At 35.6% G+C, this 7,726-nt stretch overlaps 1 protein-coding gene across 4 annotated transcripts in view; it reads left to right on the top strand.

Annotated features, from left to right (window-relative positions):
• Window positions 1-353: 353 nt before the first annotated feature.
• Window positions 354-7,726, top strand: part of LOC112046487 (teneurin-a) — an 84,957-nt gene continuing 77,584 nt past the window's right edge. Inside the window, exon 1 of one of the 4 annotated variants that reach the window (XM_052882008.1) lies at window positions 354-425. The gene's annotated coding sequence lies outside the window, so the exon portion shown is untranslated. Of the gene's footprint in view, window positions 426-463; window positions 583-663; window positions 799-7,726 lie in introns of those variants that run through there. The other 3 variants (XM_052882006.1, XM_052882009.1, XM_052882007.1) reach the window with 3 other exon arrangements.

The following is a 7,726-nucleotide window of genomic DNA, read 5'->3' as shown; positions in this document are numbered from 1 at the left end:
ATGTTCCTTGTCGATTTTAAATTAAATTTTAAAGACGTCAACAACTATTCTACTACTTGGTATGCAATAATGTCTATTATTAATGTGTAGCGGTTATTCTTCTAAACGATCACTATCCGAAGAACTCATTAAAGTTATCATATTAAATAAATTATCGAGCAAGATGTCATGTCACGACTGTCGGAGGCGATGCGATATGAGTTTTTAATGTGTAGCAAGGAAACAGGCAGGGTTAAATGCGATAGCCACCCGCGGCGGATAACTCGATATCTCGCCGTGGGATAGGGCGGCATTATCCAGCGCGCGGAGTGCGCGCGCAGCGGCGTCGCGAGGAGGGCATCAAATCGCCTGCGGAGGGCGGCCGGTCCGCGCGCGTTCTGCCTCTGCCGCGCGGTCACTCGACTCAACACCTCCGACTGCGAGAGGTTCGCTCGGTGCTCGGTGCTCGGCTCGGTGCACGACCCGCGGTCACTGACCGATACCGTTGCGATTGCATCGCTCGACCTCCGCCCTTACGGTGCCGCGCGACCCGAGGACGCCGTGAGCCCTCACCGCTTCCCGGTACTTCACTTGCACGGGCAGGTAGCGCCGATAGCGTGATCGCTAGCAATTTCTACAAAACAGCGCAGTAACCCCCCACCCCCCCGATCGTGTGACCGACTTTAATTTGTTTTTTATTGTTTTTAAGTGTTTATTATTCTCCTAAACTGTGTTCCGTAATGGTATGCTCCGTATTACACTGCGCACGAGGGCGCTCGTGTTAGTGACTTACGAGCCCCACTGACGTAGCGGCATAGCGTGAGTTTTTTATGAACTGCTCCAATTTTTCTATGAATGAGTATGCGACGCAGCAATTCCCGATTGAGTCGTAAAATAAAGCAGTAGTGTAGCAACACCGCTCCGAAAGCTTACGCATGATTTGACTTTCGCTTTTAAAGATTTATATTATATCATAAATACAACCTTTATATAATGATTTATTAGGAATAATAAAGTAATATGCATAATACAATAACAAAATATTGTTTATGTACAGTTTTATTTTCAACATCACATAGGTAGTTATTGAAAAGCAAAAACATACAGAGCTTGTATTGATCTATTTCTGTACAAATTATGCACGTAACAGTTGTTATAAAACCCTTGTCGATGTCGATTTATCTATATCACATTTGATGTAAATAGGCGTTTACTCTTTTTTACGCTCTTTTTAATTAATAGGTAATTACGTTGGTTATTATAGAAATAACAAAAATATCACATATTTCCTAAAAGTACCTACTGTTTTTTATAGATATTCCAGGAAAAGTTTCTAGATAAATAGTATTTAATTATCCAATAATTTGTGTGAGTCTATTATAAAGTAAATTGACCAAAACATCAATTACGTAAGTTAAGTATTATTATTTTACAAGATTTCCATAAATATGAAATTCATTATTCGTAGTTACATATTCTATTTATTTATTTATTTATTTTAATTCTTTATTGCACACAAATAAGATACAAAAAAGAGAAGAGAAAAAAATAAATAGAAAAGCACATATGCCTATCTGTGTGTGCACAATACTAAAAAGTTCATTATTTTTGTTAAATTCACACTCAAATGACTGTCTTGTAAAATACATTTTGTAATTGCCAAACAAAATATACACTTTCAATCAACAAACGGATAAAGTACAGTTCCAATATCTTCGATAGATATACTTTACTCGTATTATGTGTAAATAATAGAAAAATAATAATCAAAAGACGAAAAATACAATTTCAGTCATTAAACTCTAAAAAAACGACTACCATTTGTTGGTTTGTATCGTCCTGAGCGCGATTAAAGATACCCTAATCGTTACCCCAGACAACGCAACGAAAAATTCTGCAGCCTTTTCGTTCTGGCTGATACAACACGTGCGCCGACAAATTACTGCCTCGGGGAAGGTTTTTAAACCCAAAAAAAAGGGTTTACAAATCTGCACATAAAATCTCTTAAAATTGCTTTCGCAAAAGTAATGAATAGGGGAATTCGATATTGAGTTCCTATTTTATTTATACGGCGACGGAAATTGAAAAGTGCCTCGCTTTACGCCCGCTTCCCGATGTATATTTATTTTGTTTGACTTGTAAACCACATGCCGTTTACTTTATATGCACGGGAATATAATCTATTTGAAGTAAACTTGCAAGTTTCTTGAATGTTTCTCTATACAACTAACTTTTGAACTGTAACTGCATCGTTGAATATATTATTGTATACCAAAGCTCACAAACAAGTTGTTTGAGTCGAGACAGTTTGAATCAATTGTGGGGAAATTAATATAATATTATTACAGTTGTGCAAAAGCAATGTCTAGTCGTTACGTTAAGTTAACTTCGCTTTAAGTTGAAGCCTCCATAGCTCTACAGTTAGAGTGCAGAACTCACGCTTAGGGATCATGGGTTCGATCCTAGTTCAGGACTTTCCCACTTTAGAAGTGACAAAGACTTTCCGACTAATTGTAAAATATATCCAAACTAGCGGACGCCCGCGACTCCGTCCGCGTGAAATTCAGTTTTTCACAAACCCCGTGGGAACGATGGATTTTTCCGGGATGAAAAGTAGTCTATGTGTTAATCCAATTATTACCTATCTTCGTTTTAAATTTCAGCAAAATCGGTTCAGTAATTGCGGTGTTAAAGAGTAACAAACATCCATACACACTTTCGCGTTTATAATATTAGTATGATATGTTTTTATCAATATCTACACTAATATTATAAAGAGGAAAGATTTGTATTTTTTTATGTAACGGAAACACTTAAAACTACTGGGAGGAATTGAATTTTTTTTCACCAGTAGAAAGCTCCGACGGCCTCCGTGGCGCAGTGGTATGCGCGGTGGAATTACAAGACGGAGGTCCTAGGATCGATTCCCGGCTGGACCGATTGATTGAGATTTTCTTAATTGGTCTGGCTGGCGCCTACCGCCAAGCGATTTAGCGTTCCGGTACGATGTCATGTAGAAACCGATAGGGGTATGGAATTTCTTCCTACTTGTAACAAGTTAGCTCGCTTCCATCTTAGATTGAATCATAACTTAATATCAGGTGAGGTTGTAATCAAGGGCTAACTTGTAAGAATTAAATAGAATCAAAAAAAGCTACATTATCAAGATATAACATAGCCTATCCCCGTATTCCCATGGGAATGGGAACTACGCGGATGAAACCGTCGAGTTCTGCTAGTTTATTATATTCTTATTTCATTTATTCTTATTTCATTTATAAAAAGAATTATAAGTATTTTGCGATGCACTTTCCTTTAATGCATGATTCAAAATAATGATGCAGTATGCTTATACATTTTTATGATATATCAACAGAATTGTCGAATTCCTGAGTAAAGTAGTAATATTATGATCATAATTCCCTTTTTTATCTAAAGCCTATAATTTTCTAAACTTTAGCTTTTAATCTTTAAGGAAAACTTGATAATAGTATCGGATATATGATGAAAACTCGATAATATTTCAATTATTCAAGCCCTTATAATACAAGTAGTTATTATTATAATAATCTAGTGAAACAACTATTATAATTGTATAGGTTTGATATCGTTATAATATATTATATATTATATATATTATATATTAGTTTATAAAAGTACTTGCATTCAAGATAACATTAAAATCAGTAGTTTTTCTTATCCTGTACATTTTCTTCTTTACTGAAGTAACTTGTAAAAGTCGACCGCTTTCAAACAGGATTTGTTAGCTTATCTCTTGAAATACAAACATAATATAGAACAAAATGTGGCTTTGCGGCAACTTAGCCCTTCCTTGTTAGAAGTTCGCTCAAGTCCTCTACGTTATACTCGGACATGGTTTTTTACTTTAACTTGAACTTTATCTAACTCGATAATATGCCAAGATATATATGATATCAGTTCTTACATTTATATACCGTTATTCTTAGATATTTCTAAAATATAACTACATTTACATTTATGTAAATAAACTATTGTTATTTTGTTATTTTTCTTCTTTAATTGAAATCATCGAATTTAGATATTAAGTAGGTAATTAATTCGTGGTAAGTTTCCATGCATTCCATTCCATTCCATTAAGAGTATGAGTTTCCAAAAAATATACAGCCAAACATAACAACAAAAAACCCCGTCCTTTTTGGAAGTTGGTTAAAAATAAATCTGGTTCCTTTAAAGCAAATGATACACATCTAATATAAACTCAAATATTAAAAATAATATTAGGTTACTGAAACTCTAGTTGATATATAAAGTAAGAGTAGTTAGTACAAGAGTAAGTTACTGACATACAAATAATACACATCTAATGTAAACTCAAATATTAAAAATAATATGTAACTGAATTTCTAGTTGAGATATAAAGTACGAGTAGTTAGTACAAGAGTTAGTCACTGATATAAAAATAAATCTAAGATAAACTCAAATATTAAAAATAATATGTAACTAAATTTCTAGTTGAGATATAAAGTACGAGTAGTTAGTACAAGAGTTAGTTACTGATAAAGCAGACGCCCGCAACTTGGAGTTAGTTTTTTAATAACTTTTTTCCTTATCTTCGCCCTCGATGAAATATAATACAGGCTTAGTCTAATCTACCTGTAAACCTTAATTATGAAGAAGTTCCGGAGATTGTCGTTAATATACAGACGAACATGGATAAATTAAAGAAAATTTAAAATGAAAAAGTATTTTTTGTTTTGTAATCGTTCCTTTTATCACCCCTCGGTTTTTAGTATACATGAAGTTTTCAATGCAAAATAAATCTGCATAAAAATACAAAATTTTTCGACATTTTACTAAAATATACAATTACAGAATCAGATATTTCTTTTCGATAATATCGGCGAGCTACCCGAACGGTTGTCCGATAGAATTTATTAATAAACTAGTGGACGCACGCAACTTCGTTAGCGAAATTCAATTTTTCATATCCCGCGTTAACCATGAATTATTCCGGGATAAAAAGTAGCATATATGTTGCTCGATAACCTTTTCTATCTACTAAAATACAGATAGACAGACAGACAAAAATTTTTAAAAAGTTTGATTGTGTTTGAGTATCATGTAAATAGCACTATCACTATCTCGTAACTAACGCTTGAAAAACTTTTTTTTTTATTCTTTACAAGTTAGCCCTTGACTCCAATCTCACCTAATGGTAAGTGATGATGCAGTCTAAGATGGAAGCGGGCTAACTTGTTAGGAGGAGGATGAAAATCCACACGGTTTCTACACGGCATCGTACCGGAACGCTAAATCACTTGGCGGTACGTCTTTGCCGGTAAGGTGGTAACTAGTCACGGCCGAATTTTCCCCCCCGCCAGACCTGGACTAATTAAGAAAACCTCAATCAGCCCAGCCGGGGATCGATCTGTAAATAACCGCGCATACCACTGCGCCACGGAGGCCGTCAAAACACACTAACTAACTCGAAGTAACACTATAAAACTTGGAAAAACAAAGTTATCTTGTAATCACAGACAGACACTTCAATTTTATTTATATGTATTGATAAACTGCCCTCAGTTAATTGCGACGTTTTTTGCCGGCAATGCAACGATCGCTTTAATGCATTGCGGTATGATGATAGGATAGGGTGAGCCGTATGTTGCAATTATTGTACGCCAGTCTATGGAGGCGTGTTGGCAACTTTTTTAAAAGCTAGGGGAGTAGCGAGTTCTCGTTGTAATGCTACGAGTAGCGTGCATTATCTGCCTCGGTATAAAACACCCGTTATTCGTGGCTTTTGTTTTTACAAACGGTGCCTGGTCTATACGAGTAAATAATGCTACATTCACGAAACAACTTCGAGCTTGAATAGCTAATAACAACGTTGGTGTTTCCACAAAATTCTGTTGGTGAATCTCTACCAATTCTCATGTTAGGAATTTATGTTTATGAATTCAGAAATATTTATGTAATGCGCAATATAATCAAAATCACGTATTATATCGTAAGTCAGTAACATTGCTAGTGTTTTTTTTTTTAATTCTTTACAAGTTAGCTCTTGATTACCATCTCACCGGATGGTAAGTGATGATGCAATCTAAGATGGAAGCGAGCTAACTTGTTAGGAGGAGGATGAAAATCCACACTCCTTTCGGTTTCTACACTACCTCGTACCGGAACGCTAAATCGCTTGGCGGTACGTCTTTGCCGGTAGGGTGGTAACTAGCCACAGCCGAAGCCTCCCACCAGCCAGACCTGGACTAATTAAGAAAATCTCAATCTGTCCAGCCGGGGATCGAACCCAGGACCTCCGATTTGTAAATCCACCGCGCATACCACTGCGCCACGGAGGCCGTCATGTTCTTAGGAATTTATATTTATGAATTCATAGCCATCAGAAATATTTATCTGTGCGTAATAGAATCAAAATCACGCATTATATCGTAAGTCACAATATCGTAAGTAACATTGCGAGTTTTGTGGGATAGTAATGACGAAATGCAATTGTGGGGCATATTTATACATGATCACGATATGGCCATACGTTCATAAATATCGTAAGCATATCGGATTAACATGCATTACAGCGGATAACAATGTAGCATGTCTCTACTATCAGAATCGTGTTAGGCTGAACCGTTCAGAGCTTAGTGATATTGAGGTGACATGACGAAACGTCGTAGTGAGCCTGTGTTATATACATCTTATGTAACACTCGAAATATATAACGAAAATATTTAAAAACTTATCATAGAGGTCAGGCCTATAAGCGCGTTCAAACAGATTTACAAAAATACAAATTCAAACTGATCAAAAGAACACCATTTTGTAAATACTTGTCTCTTTTTATGTTCTTTTCTTTATATCCGTTTCAACGCTGTATTAAGGCGTTTATGATTATTATTAGATACAGTACATATCCTTAACAAAATTCTGTTGCTATAATATTGAATATAGTAATTAGATCTTTATCAAGCAGTGTGTTAATTAAGCATAAGAAGCTTAACAAAGAGCTTTATTTACAACTAAAACAATTTTCTCAATCATCGTGGTAGTTATTCAGTTAACTCGTATAATTAAATCAATACCTATTATAAATGTGGAAGATTGGTTAGATGAACATTTGACATACAATCACGGATAGATTATAATCTGAAATACCACATCAACTACTATTTATTCCGATATTGCCACAATGAACGTGGATGAAACCGCGGACCACAGCTAGTAGGAAATAATGATTGCCCGACCAAATACTTTAGTATGGTCATAATCTTGATTGCTGTTAGTATTAGGCGAGAACCTGTCGGCGCCGTATTAACGGTACCTTGAACTTGGACCTGCGCATCGATTATGGCCTTAAAAGAGCAATCAAACGATCACCAACAAAATTCGATATACGTGTAATTTAATCAAAAATATACATATAAATATTTATCTATTATATTTTTTTATTAACGACACGTTAGCGCTTGAATTTCATCTTATTTCAAGCAACTATGCAGTCTCAGTAGCTGATTGCTGGCTTAGAAGTGTGACAATTTATTAGGACCACAAAACTTAAAGCACTTAAGATACGTCCTACCCTTTATTGAAGTTCCTAAGCTAAATTGCTTACTGTCAGTATGTATGTCGGTAGGGTGGAAACTAGCCAACTAACTGGCTGAACTACCGACAAAAAAAGCTAATTTAGACTAATCTGGCATGAACTGGAAATACCAGAAACATCTAACCAAGGCATTCCTAACAACTCCAGAGA

The sequence above is a fragment of the Bicyclus anynana genome, chromosome 6, assembly GCF_947172395.1.
Source record: "Bicyclus anynana chromosome 6, ilBicAnyn1.1, whole genome shotgun sequence".
NCBI classification, from domain to species: Eukaryota; Metazoa; Arthropoda; class Insecta; order Lepidoptera; family Nymphalidae; genus Bicyclus; species Bicyclus anynana.
The sequence above is the reverse complement of the archived record's forward strand: the minus strand, read 5'-3'. Positions and strand labels throughout refer to the sequence as shown.